This window comes from Zingiber officinale, chromosome 7A, assembly GCF_018446385.1.
Source record: "Zingiber officinale cultivar Zhangliang chromosome 7A, Zo_v1.1, whole genome shotgun sequence".
NCBI classification, from domain to species: domain Eukaryota; kingdom Viridiplantae; phylum Streptophyta; class Magnoliopsida; order Zingiberales; family Zingiberaceae; genus Zingiber; species Zingiber officinale.
The window spans coordinates 124,003,152-124,022,115 of record NC_055998.1 but is presented as its reverse complement, the minus strand read 5'-3'; positions in this window follow the sequence as shown (position 1 = coordinate 124,022,115).

Below are 18,964 nucleotides of genomic sequence, written 5' to 3'. Positions count from 1 at the left end.
TCATGGCCAGCCAATTCATGCCCAATATAATATCAAATTCCACCATTTCTAATACCTACAAATCCACCATAAGAGTCTGACCATTGAAGTCTAAAGGATATCCTTTGACTTCCAAACTAATACTTAGTACCTCACCAGATGGTAGAGATACTGTTAACCCATGAGTCCGACGAGTAGGCAGCCTCTCGATTTTACCCACAAACACCCAAGATATGAATGAATGGGAACTACTAGTATCTATCAATAGATCTGTAGTAAATGTATAAACTGTAATAGTACCTCGAAAAACCGATCCTTCAACCCGTTGTGCCTCCTCCCGTGTGACAGCATAAACGCGACCCACCTCTGAGCTCGACTGTGGCATCCCTGGGGTGGTGTACGCTGGAATCAGAGGTGCTGGAGCCGACTGTTGATACTGAGACTGAGGCTGCTGTTGATATGCTGAATAAGGATGAGGTGGATGAAAATCTTGCTGTACTAGAAATGCCTGATGAGAAGATGTTGTGGCAGAATACTGCGTAGTCGTTGTTTCCTGACCCTAGATATGATATATCTGCCCCTGAGAAGGCAGTGATCGCTGCTGACGTTGGGCACCCTGAGTCTTCTGAGATCTTCTCTATGGTCATGACTGTGAGGGTTATTCCCCTTACGATGTAACTTTAGTAGCCTCCAACTGTGCCTTCAAAGTACAATTCCGACTCTCATGCTCTGGAAGTTTACAATAGAAGCATATCGAATGATCCAATGGACAGTTGTTCTTGGTATGACTCTTGGAACCACACTGAAAACACATGGTCCTCCGGAAGTAGCCCGAGACCCTGGCTCCTATTCCCTCTCTTATGAGACAACTGTTTATCATTACCTTTCTCTTGAGTCACCTGTTGTTAAGTCATCTCGATAAATAGTGCACAATCCAAAACCTCTCGATAGGAGCTGCTCGGAAATCCAGACATCCTGAGCCGAATATATGCTACAAGACCTTGATTAAACTGCTGCATACGATCATAATCCTGTGCCACCAAGTGAGGACAAAATTCTGCTAGTCTATAGAATTCTGCATTGTACTCCATTACTAAATGGTAGCCCTGCTTGAGATTCAGGAATTCCTAGCGTCGAGCTAGACAGAATGTAGCTAGAAAATACTGTCACTCAAAAGCATCTCAGAACATCGACCATGTGATACGCTGCTCCCCAAAGATCATCTTCTGCATGCCCCACCATGTGACCGCCTGATCCTGGAGGTGATACGCAGCCAGTTCCACTTTCTCCTCATCCTTACAACTCATGTACCCGAAGGTGCTCTCTAAATTCTTCAACCAACTACGAGCATCGCAAGGATTTGCTCCGCCCTAGTATAAAGTAAATCGGTCCTTGAATGATCTCGTGAGCAACTGTATACGAGCTCTATCCCTCATCCAGCCGGTAGTAGCAAGTGCAGGATCTACTGATGGTACCATAGAAGGAATCCCCTGTGGCTGAAATCCCTGATCCCCCTCAGGTGGTACAATAGAAGGAATTTCCTGAGGCTAACATCCCTGCTCTCTATTAGGAGTCGGATGGGCCTGTCTCCGGCTAACCGTCTCAACATCAGTTGGATCCTTAGAAGAATTCGCCTCCTGGGTCACTAGTTCCGGCTCCTCAAACTCGGTAGGTTGTTTCCGTGGTCGTCCCGGACCATGGCGATGATCGGCTGCCAACTGACCTCGTCTCATACCTGGTATCAATAACCAATAAGTACTACCAACAACATGTAATCATACTTATAACACTTACATCCTATAACTTGGAGGTGTTCCTCCATTGCCTGGTCCCAAATACCAAAAAGTCACTTCGAGGATTTAAATCATGAAAAAAAAATCCAAAACTTGTGAAATAGGCATCGTAAACTTATGGCTCTAATTCCAATAAATTATCATGCCTTGAGAGTAAGGTTGCCCGACAAAAATCGGACAACACCTCCCCTGTAGCAAAGACATATGGAATCAGTATACATAGCCAACGATTACTCATATGCAAAACACAGCCAACGGCTGGAATAAACCATAATCACGCAGATAATATGCAACCCACTCAGCTGAATAAAACACAGCGGAAGCAGATAACAAGCATAAAATAGCAAAACTACTCACCGTGGGTCGACCCGGCTTGACTCTTCGACAAAACAAAGCTAAATATAAAATAACGTCAAGTCCACAACAGGTTATTACAATACCAAGTTCACAAGTTCAACTCATAACCAAAATGATAAACAAAACGAGAAATCCTTCCTTGGGAGCGACGTGGGATCAGCAGTCAGGAATCCTCCTCCAAGTGTACTGGCATCAACTACTGGCTACTTGGCGAAATAACCAGTTTATGGGGTGGTGAGAATTAAGTCTCAGCGAGTAATAGATGGATAGTGCATGAGTAATATAATGAACCAAGAATACAACAGTATACAATTTCGGAGAGATAAATAGCAGATACTATTGTAAAAACATGGTATATGTCCATACCTGATACCATATCCTAGGCTAGTAGTATAAGGTCAGAAGTAACACAAAACTGCTATAATACTGCCCATAACTACCAGGATCACATGTAAGGTATACTGTCAAAGAAACCAGTGTCTAAGCATATATAACAGGTATATGATAACAAAACTGCATAAGTAAACACACAACAACATAAGCAAATATCACAGAAACATCGTATGCACGGATGGTCACTCCCGCCCGCCCCTCTGGTACCATGACCCCAGTATGGTCCAGAGGTTGGGACAATGACAGACTGTATACCACTCCAGCTACCACTACTCTTGAGTGGCTGAGGGGACAGTTGCATAATAGCTAACTAACTACGTCTGCGACGGGGGTCCCTATTGCTCGCAACTCCAGCTATCACTACCCCATGAGTGAGCGAGTGGGAGCACGTCAGGACAAGCGACACACTCCAGCTACCACTACCCATGAGTGGTCGAGTATGCCGCCCTGGCCAACGACCCTCTCAACCACAAGGCAGGCATGGTCACTGACATGCAGGCAATGACATGATGCGAACAATGTAATATATATATATATATATATATAATAGAAATTAGGTATGCTACATGAAGCCGCATGCTCAATACGAAACATAAATAAACAGTAGTCAAAATAGGTAAACATAGTGTCTAGTATCTGCTAATTATCAGGGATGATGACGTGAGACTATATAGATACGAATTTGAGCATCTCGAAGATCGAGTGGATAAAGTATCAAGCACAAGAAGATAATACGAGTGGAGTTAAGGTAAATACTACATTTATCCGAAACTAACTCATGCACTAAGATCAATAACTAAAGAAGCAAATCAAGAACTACCCGCCTCAACATGTAGTCTGAATCCGATGTCCACTTCGTCACGACCCCCCGCCTTGATCAAAGTCCTGCGTCAACATATCAATTTTAACCAAATACGTATGAAACTGAATAACTAAACCAATATATAAGACGGACAAATTAATCCGAGTTCAATCATTATCCTCTACTAATCCCCATTACCAATCTACACAAACAATCCAAACTCTAACTTAAGTTCTCAATTCACATAATCCCAGCATACACCACCACCATTAGTCTTACCATAAACTCACCTCTGTTGACCCACTACCAGGCGGTGAAATCGCTGGCACAAGTACAGTGGTGCTGCCCGCTACCACAGATCCACAACCAGCGCTTCTACAAAGCTACAAACTGTTGCAATCACACTAATCAACACACAATTCAAACTGAATCCAACACCTAAATCTACAGACCTAACATCTGAAGTTGTAGAGGCCTTACCTAATGATTCACTACCGAAAAAACAGCTATTGAGAACCCCCACCGACCAGATTTGCTGCTGGAGGTTTATGGCCCAATCCTTTACAGTGAGCCACTGCCAAAACACAGACTTCAGTTAGCCCGACCTCCCATCCTGGCATCAAATCACATATTCCATAGCTAAAGAACCCTAATCGAACAATTCGTATCTCATTTTACCTCGATGATAGAAAATGCCTCAAGCGGCGAAGGGAACCGGACGGAGAAACTCGGCTTTAGGGCTCGGGAAGACGAAACCGCCGTTTGTAGCGCACCCTCTCCACCAAGATCGGGCCCTTGGGACCGACGATTCCACCACAGCGACTCTGAAGCTCAAATCCCCTCGCCCGGCCAAAGATCCCTTGTGTGAGGCTACTCTTCGGAGAAGACTACACCGTCGCGACCTTCGTTACAGAGTAGAGGAGATCGGATACTTGTCTTGCGACTTGGCGCCGACGATCGGGTGCTGAGGCGTGGTCGCTCTTGGCTGTGCATCGGCGAGTTCGGGAGGAAATGGCACGAAAAGGGGAAGTCAGTGTTTTAGGGCTTCGGTACTGTAGCTTCTTATAGAGGTAAGGTTGATTAAGTTGTGTTATCATTACTCCTTAATTAACCCTCCTCAAATGATAATTTTCATTACCACCTTATGCTTAACCATTTATCCCCTTAAACTCTACCATACGGCCTCCAAATAATTCCAGAAAAATGTCTAAAAATTCTCATAAATTATGATAAGGTTATTTCCTTTAACCCTTTTTTTTTACATATTCCCGTATATCATAATCCTGAGCTGGACGGTTGGCTCGCTCGGACACTAATTAACCCGGCTAACTATTGTAGTCTCTTGCTGATCGGACACTAATTGCCCCGACCGTCCGTTGTAGTCGACCTCCGCTCAGACACTGTAGGTGAGCCTTTTGACACACTTTCATTGACTACCTTGACTTTGACCTCCATCTCGGCATTTGACCCACGTCGGGTGGGTCCCCCTTTATCGCCGCATCACAAGCCTCTCCCTCAACTCTAGTCGAAGGAGGCTGCAAGTTCGAGTTACTATACCAGTAGAGTCTTCGGTTATTTCCACGTCCGATCAAACCATATACACCCCAAGTTTCTGATCGGGTCACATGTCTTCACCGTTCGGCTTCCTTTCACTGGTTTAGGTTTGTAGCTCCGCTCGGATCATTCTGCCAAGGCAGATGGTGCATCGGCCGCTCGACTGCGTGAAAACCCACTCTTTGTGCCGATCGGGACGATGGTCGACAACACTTGGTAAAATTTCTCCTTTCCCTGCGCTCCCTCGGATGAGCGCCCTTTCATAGTAGCTGACATCATCCAAATTTCTCGAAGACCGTGTAAATTTTTTATCATTATTGTTGAGCACACAGCCATACCTTTTAATTAAGCCTCATTAATATCTTCTGCTATCTTAATGTCATGGACCCCACTTTCTGTCGCTGCACGTTTGACGTGATAGGTGGATATCCACTAGCGATGTGAAAGGTGCCTTTTCAAATTCTACAGTTGGATCTTCTCCTGGTTTTTCGAACCCTAGATCGGACGGCTCAAGGTGATTGGCCGCGAGGTTTATAAACCTTACTTCGTGTCGGCGTCACCTTCATTCCTTGCGCTTTCATCTTCAAGCCTTCTCTGTGATGCTTTATCTCTTCTTCTTCTTCTCCAGCAATCGTTTATTGTAAGCTTCTTCATTTTTTCCTTATATGCATTCGTTCGTTGCTCTTTCTCAAATCCTTTATTTTCGATGGCCGGTTCTTCGCAACCCTCGTCCCATCCCCAGGCTTTGGTATACTTCCACTGAGTTCAGGTTTGACGGGGACGATATTGAAAATCTGAAATCCGCCTACCACTTCCCATCTGATTACTAAATTGCCATTTCGTCTCCATATGACCGACGACATGAACCACCAGTGGATTTTTTTGTGTTTTTTAAGGATCAGTTTACCGTCGGCCTTCGATTCCCCACTCATCCATTCTTTTCCACTATTTGTAAATATTTTCATATTTCCCTTAATCAGCTTGTGTCGAACTCCTTTAGACTGTTGTGTGGTATTGTAACTTTGTTTTGCCTGCACGACATTCCTTTGACTCCTCGGCTCTTCTATTATTTTTATTACCCTAAATTGTCCAAGATGGGGACCTTCTTGTTCCAAACCCGAGTAGGCTTTGATAAGATGTCGTCCTTCAATAAGCATTGGAGGGACCATTACTTTTTTCTCTATTTTTTCGAGCGGCCAGACTTCTCGATCGGCTGGTAGATAGAGGTGACAAATCCCCCATCGCTCGGGAAGTACAAAAGCCAATCAAACTTTCTCTAGGCATTTTCCAGTTTGGCTGGTTAAAAATACCACATTCACCTGTTGCTACTAGAGGGCGTCCTTTACGTGTTCGACTTGAGCCCGATCTGCACACGACTTTCGTCCTGCTTAGGTATGTTCTTTATTCTCTTCATCCTCGAATCTATCTTATTTTTCTTTCTTTTTTTGCAGCTTGCATCATGTTAAGGGCATGTCTGGCCGGCAAGTGCAAACTCGCTGATGCATAAATTAATGTTGTGACTGTGGCCAAACTAGAGAGTCGAGGCCTATAGCCGGTTAGCTCCCACGAGGGTCCGCTCGGCGATACCGAAGGAACGCAAGTACCAGTCAATAAGGGTGGAAGAAGTCAGACTGCAACTAGTGATACAGCAACCGCTACAGCGGACCTTCCTCCCGAACGACCCTTGATGCTACCAATCGCGGTGGTTTCTGAGTCGGCCACTTCTGGTGAACCTCTAGTACGATGCAGGAGGCGCTGCGCGGAAGGGTCCTCTCGCTTTGCTACTTCGGCCCTCCAAACTCCGGCCCAAGATGCCTCACGACCATCCTCCTAGCGGGGTGAGGCATCCATGCCTACTCTCGAGCAGGAAGTCGCAATGCTCCACACCTCCATGTCATCCGTTCGGACACCGTCATTGTCCGATCTACCGCTGGGGACAATTTGTGCAGCACCGATCACCTTCATGCCACCTTAATCCTTGCCAGTGGCCTAAGTCTCCTGCATCCAACTAGTCCCAACGCCCCAGTCTATGGGCAAAGCGACCTCAGAACTCTCTGGTCCGAGCGACCAAAGACAAATAACGACAATTATCCATTTGCCAACCAAGGAGTGGCACAATCCGGACAACATTGTGTCCCACACCCTGAGCACCAGATACGGTTCCAAGGGTCGCTTGCACAAATATGATCCGATGCCCGAGCCCGTACGATGGTCATCTCTCCAGGGGAGTTTGCAAATAGCTATACCTAGATATCCACTGGGGTATGTATGTTACCTTTGTACTTACTTCTTTTTTCCCACTCAACCCTAACAATTTCCCTGTTGTTGCAATACTAGGTCGAGAATTTGGCCATGTGGTAGAAGCTTGCATTTTTCGAACATAAAGTCTAGCAGCTGCACACTCCGAGCGGCCAGTCAGCGGCTTATGAGCCGAGCTTGGAGCAGCTGACTGCCAACGCGACTCAACTAAAGGTCGATCTGTAAAAGAGCACCGAGCTGCTAGAGGCAGAGAGGGGCAAGAGTGCCGAGCAAGCTTCGCAACTGGCGAGGCTCAATAAACATGCCAAGTTATTTGAGGTGAAGATCCATTTGGCCAATACCAGGAAGCTCCAAGCCATTGAAGACCTGGAGATCAAGAATAAAGAGGCTCGGATCCTGGCTCAAAACCTGAAGGAGGTGGAGACGGCTTTGAATATCGAACAGGAGAGTCGATCAGCTGAATAAGAAGTGGTGGAAGTACAGCTCACCATTAAGGATGCCGAGATAACTACTTTGAAGGCTGAGCTGGAGGCTTCTCGAACAGCATTGGAAATTTATCAAGGCATCGAGGCAAGCCAGTTCGAGATTCTGAAGCAAGAATACCTCCGCTCGAACCCTTTCAATTACCGGCTCATCAACCGGGTGCTCTATCTCTTTAACCTCACCATTGATGGGATGCTCGACCAGCTAAAGGACAGCAGCTATATTCCATCCGTATTGACCAACAAGATCATCAGTTGGGACAAGCTGACCGAGTTACTGTCCAATGATGTGCTGGATTACTTGGAGTGAACCCGCCCCCTGCGAAATTGGCCTCCTTTTGTACTACCACTCACCAACTTATAAAAATTTTCCAAGTTTTAATGCATTATTGTCCATTCGGCGTATCTTTGTTTATTTGATTTTGTATTTCATTATGTACTGCCGTTCAACCTTTCTTTACTTTGTTGATTATCGCTCTTGCTCCTGCATGCTTCGTCGCTCAGCTCGAGTAGGACTATGAACCACTTACCTTTTTGCGAAAACTTTTTAAGTGTGGTTCCATGTCCTCTCGATCATCGATGTGACCAGTCGAATGACCTTATTTTAGTGAAAACTATTGCTTCTTGTTGTAGTACATTTCTTGGTTAGCCTTATTCTCGTCTTATATATTCGTCGATCCTCTTCATTTGTCGTAGACTTGGTTTTAGAGCAGCCAATCAGTCGTTATTCGTTGTAGACTCGGGTTTATATCCCTCACTTGGTTATTGAAGGTGCAGACTTGAGTTTAAAGTCATCACTCAACTGTTAATGAAGACTCGGGTTTAAAGTCGTTGTTCGATTGTTGACGAAGATTTGCGTTTAAAATCGCCGCTCAACTGTTGATGAAGACTCGGGTTTAAAGTTGCTGCTCAACTGTTGACGAAGACTTGGGTTTAAAGTCGCCACTCGACTGTTGACGAAGACTTGAGTTTAAAGTGTAATGCCCCAGCCCGGGCAAGCCCCACCCGGACCGAACCAGGAACGACACCAGAATTACCTATCAGTTTGATGACTAGCTCCACAGACCACCGGAGGTCCTTTCAGTGTGCTTTGTCCTCACTCGCACACACCCTGGAAAACTTCCCAGGAGGTCACCCATCCTCAGATTTCTCCAAGCCAAGCACGCTTAACTTTGGAGTTCTTAAGTTTGGGCTTCCGAAAAGGAAGGTGCACCTTGGTGATATGGATAGTACCATCTAACCTTTTAAGTCATACTTAACCAGAATCTCAGAACCGGGGTATTACAATCACCCCCACTTAAAGACACAACGTCCTCGTTGTGTAACCACAAATCACACCACAAACAAATCCCAGAATCTCCCTCGCTAGGTGGTGCCCTGGGTGCTCCTACCACAGGCGCACTCACGGTCGCAAGGTCGCTCTGATACCATCTGTAACGCCCCGGCTCAGGCGGGCCCCACCCGAACCGAACCGGGAACACTACCTGAATTGCCCATCGGGTTGACGACTAGCTCCACAGACCACCGGAGGTCCTTTCAGCGTGCTTTGTCCTCACTCGCACGCACCCTGAAAAACTTCCTAGGAGGTCACCCATCCTCAGATTTCTCCAAGACAAGCACGCTTAACTTTTGAGTTCTTTGAGTTTGGGCTTTTGAAAAGGAAGGTGCACCTTGGTGGTATGGATAGTACCATCTAACCTTTTAAGTCGTACTTAACCAGAATCTCAGAACCGGGGTATTACATAAAGTCATCGCTCAACTATTGACAAAGACTTAGGTTTAAAGTCACCACTCAACTGTTGTCAAAAACTTGGGTTTAATGTCGTCGTTCGACGGTTGACGAAGGTCAGGGTTTAATGTCGCCACTCGATGATTGACGACGACCAGAGTTTAACATCGCCGCTCAACAGTTGGAGAAGACCAGGGTTTAACATCGTCGCTCGACGATTGAGGAAGATCAGGATTTAACATTGCCGCTCAATGGTTGGCGAAGACTAGGGTTTAACGTCGTGACTCGATGATTGATTTGAGTAGACAAGGGTTAAAAGTCGTTGTTTGACTATTGGTGTAGATTAGGGTTTATAGTTACCGCTTGACTTTTAACTTAGCCAATCGATACAAGAGTCTGGAATACTTGGATTTTTATTCATTTTCTTCCTGCATCTACAAGACATACACTTATACAAGTATATCTAGATTTATTCACGCACCTTGCTCCGACCGGTTCGAGTGGATTTGAATCTCCTCCTTTTCTTCATAGACTAATGAAAGAGGTTCCTCCCTGATAGCATTCACCTCCAAGTGCGGGTTCTTTTGAGTATCCCTTGCTTCAGACTTGACCATCTCGACGTAGAATTGTCGAACGACCAATTGATCGTCTTTGTCTTCGCCCACCTCATTGTCCACCGAAAACTTAATCTTCTGGCAGAAGGTGGACACCACCGCTCGAAACACGTTGAGGGTCGGTTGACCTAGTATTACATTGTAGGCGGATGGGGCGTCAACCACAATGAAGTTTGTGGTCCTTGTCCTCTTTAGCGACTCCTCGCCGAGCGAAATGGTCAGCCGTGCCTGGCCGATCAGCAACACTTCGTTGCCTGTGAAGCCATAGAGTAGGATCCTCATTGGCTGCAAGTCACTCCAATCAATTTACAGTTGGTTAAACGTCTTCTTGAATATAATATTCACCGAGCTCCTTGTATCAACAATGATTTGGTGAATAGTATAATTAGTGATTACCACTTAGATGATCAGGACGTCATCGTGAGGGATCTCCACTCCCTCTAAGTCTCAGGCTCAACCTTATTTTAGGTCCTTCAGCCTTCTCCTTGTTATACCCCACAATGTGGATCTCCAGTCACCGAGCATGCAATTTCCTCGCTTGGTTGGAATCACCACCGATCGGCCCACCCTCAATCATTCCAATTTCTCCCTGACCGATGTTGCTCCTATTTTATTCCTCTCGAACCGAGTGTCTATTCCGCTCAGTAGAAGCTAGGGCGGGACTCGTGTTGTTCCTTCGTTGGGGTTGATGATGTCGCCGCTTAGACACCCCTCTCTTTTCCTCCTTCCGGTCGGTTGACCGACATCTATGATGCCAATTGGGTGATGGAGACCGATGACGATATCCTCGTGGAGTCGGTCGGCTTGCAATCGAAGTCAGATCATAACAGTCGTGCATGTTGTGCATGCCGACTAATGGAAGGAGCAGAATAGTGGCGTCCATACCTTGCCTCTTGCAGCCTTTGGTCGACCGGCTGCTACATGTTGTACGACATGTATCCTTGGCTCCTGGTATTGCTGGGCTCCTCCCGATCGAGGCCCCTTTATGGGTTGATGGCTACTCGATGGTCGTCGCTCGGGCACTAACATGGGCTTCGTAGGTGCCTCCTTTCTTCAAATCACTTGGGCTTTCTCAACGTTTATGTATTCCATAGCCCTCTTGAGCAGGTAGTCGAAATCCCTCAATGGCTTCCGGATGAGTGATTAGAAGAACCCCCCCCCCTCGGGTGAGGCCTTGGGAGAAGGCGTTCACCAATACTTCTATAGAGATCGAGGGAATATCCATGGTCACCTGGTTGAAGCACTGGATGTAGGCCCTCAGCGCTTCCTTGGGCCCTTGCTTCAAGGAGAACAAATTGAAGCTTGTCTTTTGGCGACGGTGACTACTAGTAAAGTGGTGTAGGAACACCGCTCGAAAATCATGCAGCTGTGGATTGATCCATTCGACAATCTCTTAAATCAACGTTGTGTTAATCCAGAGAGGATGGTGAGAAAGACCTAACACTTCACCCCATCGGTATACTAAAGAAGTGTGGCCACGTTGTCGAACTTGACCAAGTGGTCATCCGGATTGGTAATTCTGTTGTATTCCCCGATCGCCAGCGGGGTGTAGTGGCTCGGCAAAGGGTCGTTCAGAATCCCCTGCGAGAATTGTTGATTGATCCGCTCAAGCGAATCATCTTCCCTTGGTGCCTTCCCTTTTCATGCGTCTCAAATAGGTGCATCATCCGAGGAAGACCCTTGGTCCTTGTTCTCTCTGCCCCGTTCCTCTAATAGAGTCTGGAACAGCACTCGATGAAAGGGGATCGACGCATTGGGTGTTGGGTTTTTCGGGCCATAAAAATCGCTTTTTGTGTTGTGGAAACCCCGAAACCCCACTACCGGATCCGTGCGAAGAAATAAAAGTTACGTAAAACTTCGAGTATGAGTTTCTAGTCTAGATCTAAACTAGATCTACAAAGGAGAAGAGTTTTACCCTTGATGCGATGCCCTTCGCTAATCCCGCTCGTCCAAGGTTCGCTGGATCTCGAGAGTATCAAAGTAGATACTCCTCTATGTGTATCCACACAAGCAAGAGATGGAGAAACCAAACAAAAGGTGTGCTAGCACCTTTGAAAGGTTCGGCCAAGGTGGAGGAGAGGGAGAGAAGAGAGAGCTTGAGGAAGAAGATGAGAGTTACACAAAAGAAATGAAACTCACCCAATGAATGAGGTTAATAACCTCCATGGAATACCAAGAGTCACAACTCTTAGTAACTCCCATGAGATGACATCCCACTTAAGCAATCATGATGATGTGGAGCATCATCATTGGCCCACTCTTTGCCAACTCATCAATGAGGTGGCAAATGGTCAATTCAAACTTGACCCTTCATCTTTCTCTCAAGTCAAGTCAAACTTGACCACTTCTCTCCCATGGTTGATCAAATCTAACCATTGGCTCAAGTCAATTTTAATTTAATGAACCTCTATTCATTGAATTAAATTGAATCAATGAGTCTAAGTCCAAATTAGACTCATCTAACACATGAACCAAATTGAGTCTAACTCAATTAGCCTAATTTGGATTACTATTAATCCAATTTAGTTCATCACAGGGATCTAATCCTTTAGGTTCATCAAATGAACCTAATCTCCATCTAATTGCCCTTTGTGTGTGACCCTATAGGTTTTTATAACATTAGCAATGCTCCTAAACCCATTTAGAAGTATAAGTAATGAGCGGTATCTAGCAACACATCATTACTACCCAAGTTATAAGAATGTTGAGATCCAACATCACCTTGTGACTACTAATTGTGACTCTTCACAATATATGACAAGTGTCCTTCTATCCTTGATATCTAGATTGATCAATGTGAGGCATAGACCGTGTCATCCTCTAATCAATCTAAATCTTGAATCCCAAGTAGACTCACTCAATCAAATGAGCTCAACATCTCATATTAACTCATTTGGGCATGGCCATGCACTTAGTGGTCTCACTCTATCAAGAATATCGATGTCACTCCCGTCATATATGAGGAATAGATCTCATCTACATCACTCACATCTCTCCGCATAATTTGTTACATACCCAGTAATCGCCTTTATAGTCCACCCAGTTACGGGTGACGTTTGACGAAGCCAAAGTATGCAACTCCTTATGTAGGGAACCATGGTGACTTCAGGTCCAAGGACTAATAGTCATACTAATAGCCACATGAGAAAGTATATGACACTCATATAACGATCCATGATACTTTCTCATGGTGGGTCATTCAGTATACATTCTCCAATGCATACACATGTGTCAACTTGATATCTCCATATCCATGACTTATGAGATCAAGTCATCGAGTTGACCTACATGCTAGTCTCGTCGCATTAACATTGTCCTTGAATGCTAATACTTGACTAGGAATGATTAAGAGTAGTGTTCCCTATATCATCTCACTATCGATTCAACTAACCGATTGATATAGGTAAAAACCTTCTACTCAAGGACGCTATTATACTTAGTTATTTGGCACCAATACAAGTAAGCATAATAACCATAAACAAATGTCTTTATATATATAAGAATATGATACAGCGAGTCCATACAACAATCATCAAATGATTGGTTCTAGGGCTCTAACTAACAATCTCCCACTAGCACTAGTGCCAATCAGTATAGGCTATAAGGCCCAAAGACCTAGTGTGACCATCATGCTTTCTCTGTGCCAAAGCCTTGGTCAAGGGATCTGTGATGTTAGTCTCAGTGGGTACTCTGCAAATCATCACATCTCCTCTATCTATGATCTCTCGAATGAGATGGAAGCGCCGTAGTATGTGTTTGGTCCGCTGGTGTGAGCGAGATTCCTTAGCCTGTGCTATTGCTCCATTGTTGTCACAATAGAGCTCTATGGGATCAACTATGCTAGGAACCACCCCAAGCTCAGTAATGAACTTGCGGATCCAAACTGCCTCCTTTGCTGCTCTGATGCAGCAATATACTCGGCCTTTGTTGTAGAATCAGCTATTGTGTCCTGCTTCGAACTCTTCTAGCTCACAGCACCACCATTTATGCAAAACACGAACCCCGACTACGATCGATTATCATCCTGGTCAGTTTGGAAGCTAGCATCACTATAACCCTTTACAGCTAGCTCGTTATCGCCTCCATATATCAAGAAATATTCTTTAGTCCTTCTCAAGTACTTAAGAATATTCTTGAACGCTATCCAGTGACTTTCACCTGGATCTGACTAGTATATACTCGTCATGCTCAAAGTATACGAGACATCAGGACGAGTACATAGCATGGCGTACATGATAAATCCTATGGCTGAAACATAAGGGATCTGATCCATGCGGTCTCTCTCCTTTCTAGAAGAAGGACTTTGAGTCTTCGAAAGACTCACACCATGTGACATCGGCAGAAATCCCTTCTTGGAGTTCTGCATGGCAAACCGAAGTAATACCTTGTCAATGTATGTACTCTGACTTAGGCCAAACAATCTTTTAGATCTATCTCTATAGATATGTATGCCAAGAATGTGGGATGCTTTATCTAAGTCCTTTATTGAGAAATAAGTCCCTAGCCAAGTCTTGACAGACTGCAGCAAAGGGATGTCTTTCCCAATGAGTAGTATGTCATCCACATACAATATAAGGAAGACAACTGTGTTCCCTACAACCTTCTTGTAGACACAAGGTTCATCTTCATTCTTGATGAAACCAAACTATTTGATTGCATCATCGAATAGAAGATTCCAGCTCCGAGAAGCTTGCTTTAGTCCATAAATGGACCTATGCAGCTTGCATACTCTGCCAGTATGCTGTGGATCTTCAAAACCCTCAGGTTGTGTCATGTACACATGCTCGAGCAGGTTTCCATTCAGAAACGCGGTTTTGACATCCATCTGCCAGATCTCATAATCGTGGTACGCTGTAATAGCAAGCATGATCCGAATGGACTTAAACATCGCTACTGGAGAAAAAGTTTCATCATAGTCAATACCATGAATTTGCTTGAAACCTTTAGCTACCAAGCGACCCTTATAAATAAGTCCATCCATGTCAGTCTTTCTCTTAAAGACCCACTTACACCCAATGGACCCCTTCAGGTGGATCAACCAAAGTCCATACTTGGTTAGTGTACATGGATTCCATCTCGGATCTCATGGCCTCTAGCCATTTCTCGGAATCTGGTCTCATCATAGCTTCCTGATAGGAGGTAGGCTCATCCTCAATGAGCATAACGTCATCATGGCCAGACAAGAGAAATGAGTATCTCTCAGGCTGACGACGTACCCTATCAGATCTGCGAAGAGGTAGGTCTACTTGAACTGGTTATGGTTCCTCAACTCCTTGTGGAACAATATCATCCACAACACTTTGTGGTTCCAGTTCAACTTCCATCGAGGCTTCAGTGCTATGGTCCACATCTTGAACTTCTTCAAGATCGAACGTACTCCCACTAGTCTTTCTAGAAACAAAGTCCTTTTCTAAAAATACTCCAATCTTAGCCACAACTACCTTGTGTTGACTGGGAATGTAGAAGTAATATCCCTTCGTTTCCTTGGGATATCTAATGAAATAGCACTTATCAGATTTGGGTCCCAGTTTGTCCGAGACTTGACGTCTAACGTAAGCCTCACAACCCCAAATCCTCATAAAAGACACCTGGGCATCTTTCCCAGTCCATATCCTATATGGTGTCTTAATTACAGCCTTGGATGGAACTCGGTTGAGTATGAAGGCTGCTGTGTCTAGAGCATAGCCCCAAAGATACATGGGAAGATCTGTGTGACTCATCATAGATCGTACCATATATAATAAGGTACGATTCCTCCTTTCGGATACACCATTCCACTGTGGTGTTCCAGGAGGAGTGAGTTGAGATAGAATCCCACACTCAGCTAGATAGTCACGAAATTCATGGCTAAGGTATTCACCACCTCGATCTGATCGAAGTATCTTAATACTCTTGTCAAGCTGGTTTTGTACTTCATTCTTGGATTCTTTGAACTTTTCAAAGGATTCTGACTTATGTGTCATCATATACATACAACCATATCTACTGAAGTCATCAGTAAATGTAATGAAGTACCTATAACCACCTCTAGCAGTGGCATTGAAAGGGTCACATACATCACTATGTATAAGACCTAACAAGTCAGTCGCTCTCTCACTGTGTCAACTAAAGGGAGTCTTGGTCATCTTGCCTAGAAGACATGACTCACATGTCTCATATGATTCAAAATCAAATGAGTCCAGCAAACCATCTTTATGGAACTGGGATAAGCGTTTGTCATTTATATAACCTAAGCGACAGTGCCAGAGATAGGTTTGGTTCATGTCATTTGACTTGAACCTCTTGGTACTTATGTTATAGATAGGGTTCTCAAGGTCTAGAATATAGAGTTCTTTCATCAGAGATGCACTACAATAGAACATATCATTTAAATAAACTGAACAACATTTGTTCTTTATTATAAATGAAAAACCTTTCTTGTCCAAATAAGAAACTGAAATTATGTTCTTAGTTAAAGCAGGAACATAACAATATTAATCTAATTCTAATACAAGCCCAGAAGGTAGAGATAGATGATAAGTTCCTACAGTAACAGCAGCAACCCATGCTCCATTGCCTACACGTAGGTACACCTCACCCTTCGTCAATGCTCTGCTATTTCTCAGCGCCTGCACATTAGTACAAATGTGAGAAGCACATCCGGTATCTAATACCCATTATGAAGAAATAGATAGATTGACTTCTATAACACATATACCTGAAGTGGAAGTCTCACTTCTCTTCTTCTTAAGATCTTCCAGGTAAACTTTGTAATTCCTCTTCCAGTGCCCTGTCTGACCACAGTGGAAGCAGGTAGCATCCTTGGCGACCCCTCCTTTGGGTTTCAGTGCATTGCCTTTGCCCTTGGCTTGGGACTTTCCCTTACCTTTAGGCTTGCCCTTGTCTTTGCCCTTTTGCACCATCAAAATGGAGTTGGGCTTAACCTTCTTAAGGTTGATCTCAGCAGTTCTAAACATACTCAGAAGCTCAGACAGTGGCTTGTCAATTTCATTCATGTTATAATTTAGAACGAATTGACTATATCTATCTAGTAAGGATTGCAAGATCAGGTCAGTGGCCAGCTCTTGGCCAAGTGGGAATCCCAACCTCTGTAGGTTTTCTATGTACCCAATCATTTTGAGTACATATGGGCCTACGGAAGTCCCATCTTACATCTTGCACTGAAACAGTGCCTTAGAGATCTCGAATCTCTCGTGCCTCGCTTGTCCTTGATATAGTTGACGAAGATGTTCAACCATATCATAAGTGTCCATCAACTCGTGTTGCTTCTGAAGCTCAGAGTTCATGGTCGCGAGCATAAGACATGACACATCTAATGCATCATCTTTATTCTTCTTGTAAGCATCACGATTAGCACGCGTGGCAGTGGCAGGAGGTGCCTCGGGAATGGGCTGCTCCAGGACGTACAGTTTTCGTTCCTGTGTGAGAATGATTCTCAGGTTCCTGTACCAGTCCAGGAAATTAGCTCCGTTGAGCTTGTCCTTCTCAAAGACGGAACGCAGGAATAAAGAGTTGGTATTTGATGTCATAGTTATCTACACAGAAAAATGCAGAAAAATAAATATCATATTCTATTAATCATCTAATTATTAAAACTCGAGTTAGCTTTGGCTAATACGCCCAAGAGTTAATATAAACGTGATTTTGTTCCATCTTCCAACTATTGGATAAATGCCTACAGTTAAACTTGATTTAACTAGTTGTACTCAATCTAATTGAGTTTTTACTCACTCATGCGTTGATAGGCGGGACCAAGATTATCCCTCCATACCCTACCAAGATAATATGCGTTGCTCTGCTTTGGCAGATTCAACAACAACATGTGATCGAGGTAGTGATAGGTATCACGGCATGGTAGGCATTTTTGAGTTGACGCGATTGAGATCTAATCTAATCGACGATGCATATCATATACTCGATTTAGATCTAATCTAATCGTGGAGGTGCATCATGTGCGCGACTTAGATCTAATCTAATCGTTAAGGCACTAATTAATTACTAATCTAGCATGCATCACATATACACACACAAGCAATTAATTAATTTTGTGATTAGTCATGGCCCTACTACTATCTTCTCAAGCCAATGAGAAGATCGGATGGTCAACCTAAGGTCAACAGCTTCTCAAGCTCCTTCCGGTGACCACCTTATGTTGCTCGCACCCTCCTCGTAACTACGTCTCGAGTGAACCTTCCACCGCCTCATTTTGTACATTACAAAAGGTGAAACTCGAGTTACATTCGAGTCTAAACTATTTACAACAGGAATAAATAAATAGAAAGGCACGACGTGCAGGTCGCGTATCAAATATACAACACGCACAATCACATGACGACACGCAGACCGTATTATGAATTACAACACAATATCCAATCAAATTGGGGTCTTTTAGGTCATGACCATCACAAAATGATACATAATTCTAAATTATATAATTTCTATAAATTTCTGTATAGATTGGAGTCTTTTAGGCCATGACTATCACACGATGCTTTAAATAATATATATTATGAGATTGTTGGTTGAAGTAAAAAAAAAACTCCCTCTATAGCCTTGACTCCTAGGCAAAAGTTGCATATGATCATGGATGATTTCTGCTAGGCTTAGGGTTATTCCAATTCTTCATCAACTAAAGTGCAAGTGTTAAGACAAGAAAATCAGAAATTAAGGGATTAAATCACAACATTAAAGCAATCTCAAGCAAGGGCAGATATAGGATTTTAGGTTGTGGGGGTGTATATTAAAAAATAAAAATAATTATTAAACGCATTATATTATAATGATTTCTCTAAACTTTTATGAATAATATATATTTAGTTGGAATGTGAAAAATGAAGGAGAAAATTTGTGTTTAAAACAAATCCAAACTTATCATTAGACCAACTATACATATTTATTTTAAAGGGACCAAATAATATATATAATAAGAGAATAAAAAAAATCTATATAAAAATAATGTTATTTAAAAATTTGGGAGGGGGCATCGCCCCCTCGGATCCTAA